The 15,836-nt window shown below is 40.9% G+C and overlaps 1 long non-coding RNA gene across 1 annotated transcript in view; it reads left to right on the forward strand.

Annotated features, from left to right (window-relative positions):
* The window catches only part of LOC129195243 (uncharacterized), an 18,558-nt gene extending 4,539 nt beyond the window's left edge, over positions 1–14,019 (forward strand). The window contains exons 4-7 of the long non-coding RNA XR_008573887.1: positions 3,769–3,824; positions 9,505–9,611; positions 11,266–11,426; positions 11,573–14,019. This is a non-coding gene — a long non-coding RNA (uncharacterized LOC129195243). The remainder of the gene's footprint in view (positions 1–3,768; positions 3,825–9,504; positions 9,612–11,265; positions 11,427–11,572) is intronic.
* The last annotated feature ends 1,817 nt before the right edge of the window (positions 14,020–15,836 follow it).

Genomic DNA, 15,836 nt, shown 5'->3' on the forward strand with positions numbered 1-15,836 from the left:
ACTATACCCTCTAGTTTAATTTCTGATATGACCAGATTGCTGTTTGTATATGTAATGATCCTTATTCTCATGCCATTTATATCTCTGCGGTTTCATCTTTTGTGGCTCTAAGAAGTTTTTGGCCCTAGCTTACCACAGAGCAAGTAGATTACTGTGAAGGAAGGTACGTATCATCTGACAACCCCAATGCTGGGTCTCAGTGGGTCTTTAAGATGCTCTGGCTGCCTTCATGGCTGTGAATGTAGCCCTTCAGCAGGGAGTGCCCATTGTAAGTCTTTTGTCACATGGGAGAAAAATCCATACTGCCAAGACACCACTTGCTTGTGTGGCATATGGTTAGCCCGCAAAATGAGAGAGCTACTGCACTGGCAGTACTGCAGAGTGCTCAGAGAGGGACAAGATGCAAGTGTGTAGGAAGGGAGGGATGCTGAGTTTTCACCAGCAGCGTCACAAACAGGTTGCTCTCAGGATGATTTTGGGGGTGCACAAATACAGTGGTGAGCTCATCATGGGAGTGTGACAGGTCAGATCAACTCTTTATTATACATGCTTTATAGGAGCTGTCTATAAAGTTGTGGGGTGTTAAAACTGTCTCTTCCTTCTCATGTTTGAAAATAACACCTTTGAAGTCTTAGAGACAGACAATGTTGGCGGTTTGTAGATGTTTATTTCCTGCTAAACAGTGACGTATCCATTTGGAGATCCTAGGATTGGAACAACTTCTTTGAATTCACTGTCTGTCTCATTTTTTAGTTTAAAGTGAGTGTAATACCTCTGACAACAATACAGAATAAAACCACTGTCGTGGTTTAACACCAGCTGGCAATTAAGCATCACACAACAGCTCGCTCGCTCCCCACCCCCAGCAGAATGGAGGAGAGATTCAGAAGGGTAAAAGTGAGAAAACTCATGGGTTGAGATAAAGACAGTTTAATAGGTAAAGCAAAAGCTGCTCATACAAGCAAAGCAAAGCAAGGAATTCATTCCCCACTTCCCATGGGCAGGCAGGTGTTCAGCCATCTCCAGGAAAGCAGGGCTCCATCACGTGTAACGGTGACTTGGGAAGACAAATGCCATCACTCTGAACGTCCCCTTCTTCCTCCTTCAGCTTTACATGCTGAGCATGACATCATATGGTATGGGATATCCCTTGGGTCAGCTGGGGTCAGCTGTCCTGGCTGTGTCCCCTCCCAACTCCTTGTGCACCTCCAGCCTCCTTGCTGGTGGGGTGGTGTGAGAGGCAGAAAAGGCCTTGGCTCTGTGTCAGCACTGCTCAGCAATAGCTAAAACAGCCCTGTGTTACCAGCACTTTTTTCAGCACAAATCCAAACCACAGCCTCATACTAGCTACTATGAAGAAAATTAACTGTATCCCAGCCAAAACCAGCACAACCAGTGATGGTCATGGAAGAACTGTGGCCACTGTTTACTGTTTCCTGATATACTTTCAGAGCACATATGGAAGGACAATGCCACATAGAACCATGCAATCATATATAAATAGGCTCTTTCAGAAAGAACGGAACTAAGCAAGCTTGGTGTCCTGATTATTTCTATTCACTGCTCTGTAGTTTCACCCTCCCAGCGCAATAAGCCGAGCCTACTTCCCTCTGTGCCTTTCCTGACATCTGTTTGGGCAAGAGACACTGTGCTGTGGTTAATCCAGTTAGTTGTGTGTGCAAGCAGACTGGCCAGCAAGTGCCCACTGCCAACTGGCTCATGCTAAGGTAATACATGCTGCTGTCTTCTACCTACTTTTCCCATGCTCAGGGAACTAATTTGAGTCTCCTTCCTATATCCAGATACTGGTGTTAAAGAAAATTAGAGTAACTTAATCACTTTGGGCTATATTAGGCTTACTTGAGGGGTGTACTATTACATGCTCCAAGGCCATGGTCCCTTGACTGACCCGAACAGATGCCTTTGGAGCATCATTTAGATTCCATCAAACACAATTTTTTAATGTTTACTTTCTATGAAAACCGAACTGCAGGAAAAAGGACAGATGCATACCCAGGTTTCTTCACAGTGTGAACTGGGATGTAGCTGAGTTGTCCACCTTTATGAAGAAACCAGGGAATGCTCTAAGATTTCCTAATCCACAGAAAGCCCTTGAAATTTCTTTCTTTCTTTCAAATATCATTGAAATTGGCCGATTAGTTTGAAAGAAAGGCACAGAGCATGGTTTCACAAGAAACCTGGTTAAAATCAGATAATGCTGGTGGTATTGTAAGTGAGAACATAATTTCAAATAAGTTAGTTTTTAGACTACAATGAAAAATACATTGTGCAATGGAAAACAAGAAAAAAATGACTTTTAAATCAGGTAAAGTTACTATAGGGAAATAATGATGAATAAGAAAGAAGGTGTATAACAATGATGTAAGTGAGGGCTTGCTTGAGATTGCTTGTAAGTATTCAGAATCACAGACCATCCTTTTCCTTGCCTGCACAAACTGTTTTTGTAGCTTTATTATACAAGCATTATAGAAATACAGGGCTAGAGGGGGCTTCAAGAAATCCCATAATCCAAACCACTACATTCAGTGAGGATCTTTGATAACTGGAGTCTTACTGTAACTGTCAGCACCCCTTGCAGGCATGAAGGTGCTTTCAGCTGCTAAGCTGCTGCTCTGGCACTAATGGCAGCTGCTGGGTTCCCAGGCTGACGTCGGTACCCTGCTATTGCCCTCCTGAAATGAATCCGAAACCTCTTCTTCATCCACAGCTCCCCGGGAGGGAGAGGGAAAGGAAATCCGCTTTGGTTTTAACAGCTGGCACTGAACAGAGGAGGGAGTTATAAATAAATAGAAATAAAGAATGAGGGCATGTGACTAAAGCCATGAAGGTCACTTTTTGGTATGCCAACAGATGAGCAATGCTCAGAGTGACATTTGACAAAATGTCACTCTGAATGTGTAGACATGATGATGATGTTAAAAGAGGCTCATTTGAATTGGGATTCAGGAGGATCCTCTATTTAAATCCTGTCTGAGCTACTGACAGGCTGCATGACCTTCTAGAATATATGGAGCTCCACGGGTCAAATTGGTCCTCACTGCAACCGAATTGACTACAATGGAATTATTCTGGGAGTGAACTTGATTTCTCAGACATCAGTCAACACAGCTGGTTCACTGAGTAAATGAAAGAAAGCAGCAGAGATGTCACTGGAAAACAGATCCATCTGAGCCGAGTCTTTTCGTCTTGGCAAAACTAGAGCAGAACTGCACAATTATTACTTAAAATGCATAAATAATTGTCGATGGTGGTTTATTGACAATGTAAACTCTATGAAGGTAACAAAGACTTTTTTTTCAAGGTAATTAGCATTTTCTTTTTCAAAGAGGATGTAATTATGTATGTTATAACTTGGAAGATGACTGATGCATTTTTAAATATTCTGGTATAGATAGTTTTTTCTTAAAAAAACTCATAAATGACACAAGCACAATGCTTCACAATGGTAAGCTTCTTCCACAGAAAAGTCAGATAACAAAATAATGGTGTTAATTAATAAAAGATAATTGTTATTAAAAGTACTTAAACAACATAAGCAGAGGATAAAACTACCCCTAAAATGGAGAAAAAAAAGAAAAGATTGGTTCTAAGCTTCCTGCTTCCTGGGATGGGAGCTTTTAGAAACCACAACTTTTATGGATTTTAGAGTAGATAAAGAACAAGTGACTTGCTCCTTTGTAGCAAATGAAGTGAGGGACTGATGTTCTCTTCCTGATGTTTAACTCCACTATTTATGTTTAATCACAGAAGTACTGGAAATTTCAAATGGGATTTCCCCTTGTTTCATCAGGACCTCTACAAAGGTAGGAGAAAGTTTCTTTAGAGTTGCAATAAAGTTCAATCGTGAGCATGTTTTCAAGCCCAGATGAAAGGACACCAAATCCTAGTGTCTGTGTACCTGTGGCACAAGGAGAACTTTGGGGAGTTTAGAAAGTCAATGTAAAAAGACCTAGACAAAATGGTGGTTTACGGAGCAATTGCAAGAGATACTCTCCAGCACAGATAAAGCTGAACAAAGGGTTCTTCTCTTGTCCCTGCCATTCCTGTCATTTAAACAAAATGAGCAGTTACAAATCAAAGGGTTCTTTTATCCCAGCTGCTCATGTGGTAAGAAGTATTTACAAAACACAAAGTAGAACAACCTTAATAAAAATAATTTTCCAGTTTCATGTATGCTGTACTGTTCTGCCAGAGATACCCTAATTCTAGGTAAATCAAGACTGAGATTTAACAAGTAGGGGGAAAAAACCCCACCTTGGTATAATTTAAGAAAACTTGGAGAGGTGACACTGGTACATTTTTTCCTCCTTTTTCATGCCAATTTAGTAATGAAGACAATGGAGTTGCTTCTCTAGACATGATTAAAAAAAGATCTGAAAGGGGTTTTCCAGTTCATCCTCTTGCTTCAGAGCAGAATCCACTCTATCTAATCAGGTCCTGACAGATATTTGTTCAACCTGACCTTGGAAATTTGCAGTCATGCTGATTCTTCAGACCTCTCCACAGTGAGCTACTGCACAGCATTCCTTACAGTTCAAAAGCTTTTTGTAAAATATAACTTAAATCTTTAAGCTGCAATTTAAGGCTGTTACTTCTTGCTGTATCAGTAGACATGATGAACAGTTTGTATCTCTGCAATACTTTTTATGTGTTTGAGAACTGGTATCATATCTTCCCCCAATCCTCTCATTGCTAGACAAAACAAATGAATTCTTTCACTCTTACCTCATGGGTCACATTTTTTTACACCTCTGAAAATTACATGGCTCTACCATGGTTTCTTTATTGGTCTTCCTTCAAGCAAGGTGCCCAAAAATGGATGTTGTACTCCAGCTGAGGTCTTATCAGTGCTGATTTAAACACAATCTTGCTTCATGTGTCTTTTATAGAGCTGTTTATACATCTCAGTGTGAAGTCTGCTTATTTTACAACAGTATGACAGCACTGGCTTGTTCAGTTTATGATGCAATACTACCCCTAGATGCTTTTCTGAGGGGTGTACTGCTTACCAATAACACTCCATCACCTTCCTGTGCAGCTGATTATTCTTTAAAATAATACCTTACGTCCTGCCATCTTGAACAATATCCTGTTTTTTTCAGACTATTTCTCTTTTTTGTTACCATTTTGTGTCCTGATGTCTCCCCTATGACACAACGTAGATGTGCACTCATACCATTTAGGCCGCTGCATTAAGACCACATGACAGATTCACTTTCCCGTCTCCTGAGGAACGGCCACGCACCCCTCATGAAGGATGTCAAGGGGGAGAACTAGCACAATTTATGCATGGCGCGGCCACTCCCTGCCCGCTTCTGTGTAGCTCTCAGGAGAAGACAAAAGGGAATGGGGCAAGAGATGGGGGAATTTTCAAGGAAAATTGAATCTGGTCCCTAGATAAATCCAGGGTATTTCCTTCACTTGCTTCCTGCAAGACCAGGTAAGAGCCTTATTACAGTCAACATATGAAGCATCTATTCCTTCTCCTTAATCTGCAAGGCCTATGTCCCAGTTCTGGAACATTGCTTTTAATAGGTTGTTTTCTCATAAAACCACATTACCTGTTACTTATCACCATAGGATTACAGGGTAATTTAGTTTGAAAGGGACCTCAGGTGGTCTCTAGTCCAACCCCCTGCTCAAAGCTGGGTCAGCTATGAGTTCAGATCAGACTTTATCCTGTTGGATTTTGAAAACCTGCAAGAGTGTTGACTTCACAAGCTCTCTGGGCAACCAGTTCCACAGCTTAACTGCCTCATGGTGAAAATGTTTTCCCTTAAATCCAGTTTGAATCTCTCTTATTTCAACTTATGCCCATTGTAATTCTTCCACCATATAGCACTTTGAAGAGCCTGGCTCCATCTTCTTGATAACCTCCTCTTTGCTATTATATAGATGCATAGCAATACTTTATTTTTTCTGTTATTTGGCAAAAGGAACTAAAAGGCAAAGAACTGCCTTTCCTGAATTCCTGAGGTTTAGATTCTGCCTTTTTTTACATTTGTATACTTGACCATTTCTTTTCTTATGCAACTTATGCATTCCTTATTTAGAGAGGGAATGAAGCTGTTACTTCTGCGAACTAGTAGAGAATGGTTAAGGGAGTTGTATCAGGCTGACACAATTTAGAACATTTCATTTATCTAAGTTGTCTTTAGCTGTTCTTCCCTTTTCTAAATTACAAATCAAAGCAAGGCATCACACACAAGCATTTGCAGAAGTCAAAGCAAGGAGGTAAAAAAAGAGACATTAGGAAGCATTTCTTTACCGAGAGGGTGGTCAAACACTGGAAGAGGCTTCCTAGAGAGGTGGTCGATGCCCCAAGCCCGCCAGTGTTTAAGAGGCATTTGGACAATGCCCTTAATAACATGCTTTAGCTTTTGGTCAGCCCTGAAGTGGTCAGGCAGTTGGACTAGATGATGGTTGTAGCTCCTTTCCAACTGAAATATTCCATTCCATTCCATGTTCTGCTTGTGAGTGTCAGCCACCGTTTTTGTGCAAGTCTTGTACAAGTCTTTTGTACAAGACAGGTACTTTGAATTAAATCAGAGCGTCTCAGTGACTGTGCTGAACTTTGATTCAGGCCTTTAGAAGTCTTTGGCTGTAAAGATTAGATAGCAAATCTTAACTACACACTTAGTTCCCGGTACTTTATTGCAAACTGTGTAGATGGGTTTTCCGTATTCAAATATACATGATTTGGGGTAGATTTTATGTAGACAGAGAGAGTCAATCCATACATTTCTGAGAAATGTATGAGGACCTTACATGGATAAAATAAAAATTGCATGTCAATGCCACATATTCTTTCTTTTATTTATCCAGAAGCTGCTGAACACTTTGAAAAACAGTAAAAAACAATAGTTTCAAGAAGCTTTGGGGAGTTTAGAGTTTCTTAATAAATCTCCTGTGATCAACTTATATGTATAATTATACTAAAAATTACTCCTAGTGCTTAACTTGTAATTCAAAAAGAAAAGACAGAGACATAAATAATCTGTCTGGTAGAAAGCCAAGACTAGAAAATACAGGTTATGATAGGAAAAAAAAAAAGTGGGAAAGTCAAAAGCAATGAGATTTGTGCACTGTGCAGCTGGCAGTAAGTTCTAAAGCTTTCTGGTTTGATTTTTTTATATCTGATTTGAGAAAAATGTTTCAGGGTAAAAGAAATACATTACATAGTACAAAAAGTAGATCTGCCAGTTTTAATAGACTAGCAGGGTGACTGATAGAAACACATGAGATTATGGCTAATGCTTAAAGTAGTTCAACCACTATCCGATACCATCAATGCAATAACTGCAACCAGCTAGAAAGTAACTGCCCATCCCCTAATTCTGTTGAATCTACTTAGTAGTAGTGACTTGGATTCCTATTCCAAACCTTCTTTCGTTCGACATACTACAGCTCATCTGCTATGAAGACCATGTCATGTTTGACAATGTCTCTTAGGTAGATCTCTTTAGCCTCTCATATTACCCCAGTTCTTCCTTATGTACTTAGTTAAATGGAATTTTCAAAGAAAAAAGTATAAAATCCAGAGGTACACTACTCTTATGCCTCCCAGTCAGAATCTGAAGTTCCAAAAGTAAATGTGGAAACAATGTGTTTAAGGCATACTGGAGCTTTATGCACATGCGTCAGTTTGAATGTGTTCTGGACGTTTCAAACTTAATGCTTGTCTCAGTAATGTGCATGCACTGAAATTCTTGCATTGCAAACCTGATGGTTTTCTGAGCATATGTGGCTCAAGTTGCATGGCTTTGGTGAAGGAGATCGAAGAGATTTTGAAGAATCACAGTGGGCATAACATACAGAGAAGACTTCTGCGTGTACAGTGTCTGGGATTAGCAGAAGTTTGGCAGCCTGCTTGGAGTTACTGCTCTGCACCAGCTGCCAAACATCTGGAAGTTAGTAGAAAAATGTAGGAAAGTGGTAGGGAACAAAATGACCAGCAAAAGCAGCTGTCTTCCACAAAATACGGTAGGTCTGGCAATCTGGGCTATAATAGGATTTGAGAAAGGCATCGGTCTGGGACATAGAGCACACTGGGTTTGAAAAGCTCCACAAATTGTTCTCTTCAGAGAACTATAAAAAAGGCCAATGAATCTGAAATCAGTCTGAAAAAAGATTCAGCAGTATGCACCACTAAACTCAGTGCAATCAGATTGTTACCTTGAAATTTAAAAGTTTAAATATCAACTTTAGCAAGTTAGCTGCTTATGCGAGCACAAATATCCAACCAATGTTATCTCATCTCACATTCCCAAACTCCTTCTGCTGGCTTCTCAGGTTATAAAAGCTCCAGCTTTCTCTTTGCCAGCCATCTGTCAACACCCTTAGCTTTTCCCTTGAAAACTTCTACAGCATGGTTATTCGTTTCACAAAAATCAGCACAAAATACAGAGGCTTGAACCCTGAATATGTGTGCACATCAAAAAATAAACTTATTGTAATATAAAGATAAGTAACACAAGGAATACTCAAGTGATTGCTTTATTTGTATTTAATTAATGACAAGAACTCACTATTTAAGTAAAGATGCTGCAGAATTTCCAGCCTGTTGCGTTAAAATGCTGGAGCCCCTTACAGAATGTAAGTTCAACTTGTTGTGCCTTTGAGCAAATGCATTTATAATCTGCATAATATCCTCTAATAATTTAATAAAATAGATGGATCAGATGTTCAGATAAGGGAAGCCTGGGATGAGCTACTAGCCTGAAGCTCAGGATAAGATTTGTTTTGCCTGAAGGTAGCTGCCTAGAAGTTGGGTATCTGCACTCTGCTGAACTAGTCATTTGTTCCTCTGTGTTTACCAGGAGAGACAATTATCACCAGGAGACATTTCTTAGTAACCATCCTAAGAGAGGTGTCCAGAGTACAACGGATAACCCACATTTTGGAGGTGCCTGTTTCTCTCCTCTGACTATTGAGAGAGCATAGAGAACCAGTTGTATACAGCTGGAGTTAGGTGTGATAAGTGATACCACCTTAGTATGTGTGTGCAGGGCAGGCCTACAGCACACAGAGGTGAGCAAGGACTCGAATTTGGCCAGTCTGCAATAGCATCATGGACCCCAGATTGTCTACAACATCATGGCAATCAGTCCTGGGTAGAGCTGTAAAGCCGCATGCTTATATACAGTGCTTCCACAGTTAAACTGCAACAGGGAACGGTGGTAGCTAAACAAAACCTGCCCTGGATCTATGACTCTTTTTGGGTATGTCTATATTCACACTGTATTAATATCTGTATAAAACTACATGGTCCGCAGCCTGTGTTTGCTAATGCTTACTTAAGCATTACTGAGATTATAGGGATTAGAGATTGAGAAAACAGGGTTTAAGAGAGGAGATAAAAGAGAAAACTCAGTTATCTGGATATTAGAATAGCCTGTAACTGTACATTTACTAAATTATAAGCTGTGACGAGTAACATTAACAGCATTTTTGTGTAAGAGAAAATCTACTCTCCTTCCACAGATTGTTAAGAAAAGCTGCTTGCAGCATTGCTACCTGAATGATGTCTGAACAGAGGAAGAAGGAATCACAGAATCAAAGAATGGTGGCTGTCTTGGCTGCCTGTTCAGGTGCCAAACTCTAATATTTTCAGTAATTCTGTTCATTTCATTTTTCACTACCTGTGTTAATTTCTACTGAATTATAATAGAGACTTGCGTGACCTTTTGGAATCCTAGGACGGTTTGGGTTGGAAGGGACCTCAAAGATCATCTAGTTCCAACCCCCATGCCATGGGCAGGGACACCCTCCACTAGACCAGGTTGCCCAAAGCCCCATCCAGCCTGGTCTTAAACACTTCCAGGGAGGGTGCATCCACAGCTTCTCTGGGCAACCTGTTCCAGTACCTCACCACCCTCACAGTAAAGAATTTCCTTCTAACATCTAATCTAAATCTACCCTCCTTCAGCTTAATTATTTTCTGGAGAAAATATTTTGCTGAAGTGACCTTAAAATGAGCCGAAGGTTGAAATAAATGTTGGAGTTTTGGGAACTCATCCACCATGAAATCAGAATAATTATATAAAACAATGCACCTGTATGTGATTATATTCAAAGGAAGGTACAGAAATGACACTTGTATAGAATGCCAACAAAAGCACTAAAAAAGGACTGATTTCTAAGATACTTGTTCTGTAGTGAGCCTGTTAAAAGGCAAAAGGAAACCTATCTGTTTTGTTATAGCAGATGAACTTACCCACAAGAGTTTCCTATTGAGTTACTGCATCAGGCTGAATCTTTCATTTGGCCTGTTCTTCTTGAAAAAGTGCTGTTAGGAACTGTCCAAACTCCTTCCATTTATCTTCCTGATAAAAGGCTTCCTAAGTCAGGTAGTAACTAGTTTGGTACTTACGCCAACTCCCTCTTTCTTATGTCAGTGCATAAATACCTATGACAAAAAGAACTGCATGCAGACAGAATACTGTAATATTCCCTCAAGAAAGTTTTTGATCAGCAGCTTCAAAAGAGTGCTCTGCTAATGAGCAACTGAAATGTTATAAAGTCAGCCAATAGTATTTATGTTTAATTTAGACAGTCTTCCTTGCAGCTCGAGAGTACAAAAGACCAGTGTCAGTGGCCTGTAGGCCCTTGCAGTTGCTACTCAATGATTAACCATGGGAAAGAAAAGCTATTTGCAATTTAATTAGCTGGAGCATGACCTATAGGTAATACTGATAAAAATAATCAGCTAGATGCCAGTGAGCAGCTGGCATGAAAATCGGACGACATAGTGTCTATAAGGTTTGATTTGTATTCTCAAAACAGCTTTATTCACAAAAAAACACTCCTCTGCAAAAAAAAGTATTGTTTCTCAAACCCATTTTTTTAGGCTTGTTTGAATTCTGCTTGCTTGGCTAAGCTAAAGCCAATTCCTAGCAGCAGCATTTCAGCATATTCATTAACTGCAATACTGTATCATTGCTTTAACAACGTAGTGGATTGTAAATAAACAGTGAACATGATGACTGTACAAAAAGCCAACACAGCACTAACCAGTACTTTAGCTGAAGGCAATTTCAATTGTTAAAGCTTTTACTGTGTGCTGGTTTCAGCAGTTTTGAAGGTCTTTTCCCTGAGTAGTGTTTTCTGATACTCCGTTGCTGTGGCCTCTTGCCTGGGGTTGAATAATCAACCTGTAATTCAGGATAGCTCTTCCAGACTGCTTCTGTAGTAACCGGATCATGATAGTGTGTCTTGCTGATACGAACTTTTTCTTTATTTCAGAAGCAATATTTTATCTATACAATTGAAAGAAAAACCTTGCAATATGATCATGCTCTCTTTGCTCGTATCAAGATCACCATGTTAGTTCAGAGTTACAGCAGCGCTGATTTCAGAGTATTGTGTTCAGCCCCTGTGTTGGCACATGATTATATACGCATCAGGTATGTATACGCACATTTCTGATTTATATCACTTTCACTGCTACTACATGGAATCGGTTTATAAAGTAGAAGTATTACTCTAGAAGCAACCAGCTAGATCTATGAGTGCTCAATCTTTTTTTTTTTTTCATATTGGGTATTTGTAGAGCCTCTCCCCGTGTGAGTGAACTGATACTGCAGCCTTCTCCTCAGCTGGTGGTTCCTGGCTGCTCACTTTCATGAGACACAGGAATGGCCTTATCTTTGAGATCTACATGTCAAGTTTGGTTGATACTGTACAGTAATGAGCTTGGAAACCTCATGTCCTCAGAAAACCAGTTGGAATTGTACAATGCAGATGGTATATTACTACTGGTTTTGGTGGAGTTCCTGACAAGTTTGAAGGGTAAAGCCTGCTTAAAAACCAAAAGTGCCATTTGGTCCTTTTCCAGAAACCTGTTTACGAGGGATGCTAATCTGAAATAGCTACTTAGTGTAAAATGTAACCCATACTTAGGATGAAATCTGGAGTCTGGATTTGAAGGAACCAGACTGTCATCCTGAGAATCTCACCTGTATCATCTACCCATTTCATAAGGCTCCATGGCATCCTGAACTTGGCGGGCAACTATTTATGTATCATGCTGATGACTGCAGGATAAATAAGGACATCGTTTATATAGAACTCCCCTCTGCTAATCCTGGCCCTTCTACTTCATTGTTGCTTGAGACTGGACATATAAGAACTATGAAGAAAGGTCTCATTTTCTCCATCTGGAAGCTGCAGATAATACTCTTTACCTAAACCAGAGGGATGTTGTGAGTGCTCATGGTTATAATAGTCCATTTCTAAATAATGTCATTGTAAAAAGAGATTGTTGAAACCATCTAAAAAGTAATGTTTTGTAAGAGTTTAGTGGTGAATGTTTATCTATTCAGCTCATACTATTAGAACACCAGTATTTGGGGTTTTTTTAATTGTATTTTTAGCTGAATAATAACATTTCTTGATTTAAAGTTGCATCTCTAATGACCTTTCCTGGATGCTAAATTTTAGATTGCATTTACATATGAGACACTGCTATTTTGTTAAGTAGGAGACATATTATGAGGATAATCAGTTTATCTTAAGCTGTAATTCTATGTCTAGCAAGGATTCAAATTTCTAGGATGGAGAATGGCTAATGGCTTAGTGAAGTCTGGTAAAACATCTTTGAGATAAATCCCAGCATAATGAGATCAGTTAGATCTAACTGGAAAATGGGAGAGAAGCTTAATTTTAATTTTCAAATGCACAGTTTGGTGCTTTGCTTTTTTATTTTACAACTTGACAGAGCTATATCTGAAATTAAAAAAATGCTGGAACTGGATGGATCTTTTGAATATGCATAAACTAAAAGGGAGAAACTAAACTAAAAACAAAAAAAGGAGAAGTAGCTAGCTTCATGTAAGGTTAGATTTTCTACTCCACGGAAACTAATTTGCCTCCAATGTAAATTCTCTGGTGAAAGGATGTGCGCCCTTTGCAGCTGCAAGATGCTTCTTACATGGGTTATGTGGGTACTAAAATAGCACAGGCAGCAAAATAACAGTAACAATCATTTCAGTCACAGAGATTGCATACACAATCAAGGGGTCCTTGTCAAATTAGGTAGCATCTGGTTTCTTGGCATTTAGGTTTGTATTTTAACTAATGTGTTAACAATAGTTTCCACTTTTATTTTTAAATGTATGCAGTATATCATGCTTTTGTGTTTTACTATTTTCATACAATTACTGTCCTCGTGACAGAAACTGGGCAGGCCTTGCTGCAGGATTAAAACTGCTGTTGAAGCACACAGTGTATGAAGTGGGAGTGCAAACTTTTTAGGGCAGTCAATACATTTTCATTCCGAACTCCAAAGGGAATAACAACTTGCCTACACACACAAAATATTCCAGAAACGCTATATATTTAAAATACAATTGCTTTTTCTGAAATTGCTCCATGTTTTGGAGTCTGAGAAGGTAAATCACAGTGAATAGCCTTCTCAAGCTTTAGCCTCTAAAGCCAGCTCAGGAGCTCCTAACCACCATCACTGTCATTTCTGAGTCACAGTACTTTTGTCACCTAAAATCTGCATGTGACTGATCAACATTTCAGGGGGAAGAGAACACCGTTTCTGACAGCTCTTGTGAATCAACTCTGAGTAACAGGACATTGGCAGATGTAGGAGACAGCTCACACTGAACAGAAGGATCCTCAGTTCCCACCATTTTTGAGACCCACTGTGGAAGTAGAGCCCAGAGCAAGAGACAGACGGACTGAGGGCACTCATCAACTCAGCACTGAGCTCCTTCAGAAACTGGCTGTATCTATTAGAAAGGAAAGCACAGGGGGCACAGAAGGCAGGTGGTGAAGGACCTGGGGAAACCCAATACTGCATCTGGAGCCAAAGATTCTCATCCTTCTGGTCATCTGCTGAGAGCCCAGCTTTCTCTTTCTTTTTGGAGCAGAGCAAGTCAGCAGTAGGGAAGGTTTGTAGTGTCTGTGCTGAGGCACAGGATTGCAGAAGTACTGTACTACGATCTGAATTAGAGGGGAGTTCCAGGGTTAGGAAAATAGTCTCAAAACCCAGTGCCTTCCCTCCAGCATATGTAGTACCTGTTTTTTTAAAACAGTATTTTGTTTCTTTGTATTGTGTCATACTTAACACACTGTGGGACTCAGACAAATAACAGAATTTCACCTCTGTTTTTCCTCAATTTGATTAGCCAAGTGAAAAGCTTGTAACTCCAGGAAAAAAAGTAAGAATTTTAAACAGGAAGTAAAAACTGACAGCACTGCTTTCTGCATGTCTATACCTATTTATCCACAGCCATACACTCCAAGCATGCTCAGGAACAATCTTTGGCACTGAACTCAAGTTGCCTCCACTGGTACATTGCTAGAACTTTTCCCAGCCCAAACTTGGCTCTTGTCAAGCACCACTCCCAGCAGCCTTTCCCAGCCCCCCGCAGCTGGGAGGGGCCGTTCCCAGCAGACAGTTTGCACAGGGCTGTGCCGCGCTGGGAGCTGAGGAGTTCACCAGCGTTGGCATGGGTAAAGCATTGCATTTACTAGCATCGATGAAGCCTTCCTACCCCTAACAGTTCAGTCTCTTAGATATGCTGCATACATTCAGAATGCTGCTGACAACAAGACTTTAGATTATTTTATTGTTTCAGTCTCTGGATTTCCCCAGTTAGGGTGGCTCTGTCTCACAGGAAACAGAGCACCCTCAATTAGCAATACTGAAATAGCCTATTTCAATGCTGTGTGGAAACACGTGGACAAAGGAAACTTAGCAGGCAATAAGTTCTGCCCACAGACGTTCACAAGCTAACTGAAGAAATGCAGGACTTTGTGGTTACTTAAACTAGCAATAATGATTTATTGAGAGGAAAACTGGCTTTCCTGAATTGCACTGTTCTGTGGAGCAGAGTTAGGAGAGCAGGGCAATTAAAACCTAGGCTTGTTTTGCAGTTTGTAATTAGCCAGCTCTGGAATAGTTCAGTTTGACAGTGGTTTGTTGGAGCATCCCACTGAAAATATGAATTACAGGGGAAGGAGTACTTTTGTGAGGAATACAGAATCCCAGAGAATCACACAGAATCACAGAACGGTAAGGGTTGGCAGGGACCTCTAGAGGTCCAACCCCCCTGCTAAAGCAGGTTCACCTAGAGCAGGTTGCACAGGATCGTGTCCAGGCAGGTTTTGAGTATCTCCAGAGAAGGGGACTCTGCTGCCTCTCTGGGCAGCGTGTTCCAGTGCTCAGTCACCCTCAGAATGAAGAAGTCTTTCCTCATATTGAGATGGAACTTCCTGTGTTCCAGTTTGTGCCCATTGCCCCTTGTCCTGTCACTGGGCACCACTGAAAAGAGTCTGGCCCCATCCTCTTGACATTTGCCCTTTAGATGTTTATAAGATCCCCTCTCAGTCTTCTCTTCTCCAGGCTAAACAGACCCAGCTCTCTCAGCCTTTCCTCATCAGAGAGATGCCCCAGTCCCCTCGTCATCTTTGTAGCCCTCCACTGGACTCCCTCCATTAATTCCCTCTCTTGAACTGGGGAGCCCAGACTTGGACACAGTACTCCAGATGTGGCCTCACCAGGGCAGACTAGAGGGGGAGGATAGCCTCCCTCGACCTGCTGACCACACTCTTCCTAATGCACCCCAGGATGCCATTGGCCTTCTTGGCCACAAGGGCACAATACAGACTTTCCATCGCTCGGACCAGGTGCTGGATCTCAGTCTTGTTGCTGGGCCCACACCGCCGCGGCTTGCTCGAGGCCCCAGTGTTGGGGTTTCCTCAGGAAGTGGTCAACCCCCTCCCGGGGCCACGGGCAGTGGCAGCGCTGTAAGGGGCTCTGAGGAGAGGGGAGATTACGGCATTGCCGTGGCGGCTGGTTA

This window comes from Grus americana, chromosome 1 (assembly GCF_028858705.1).
Source record: "Grus americana isolate bGruAme1 chromosome 1, bGruAme1.mat, whole genome shotgun sequence".
Taxonomy (NCBI): domain Eukaryota; kingdom Metazoa; phylum Chordata; class Aves; order Gruiformes; family Gruidae; genus Grus; species Grus americana.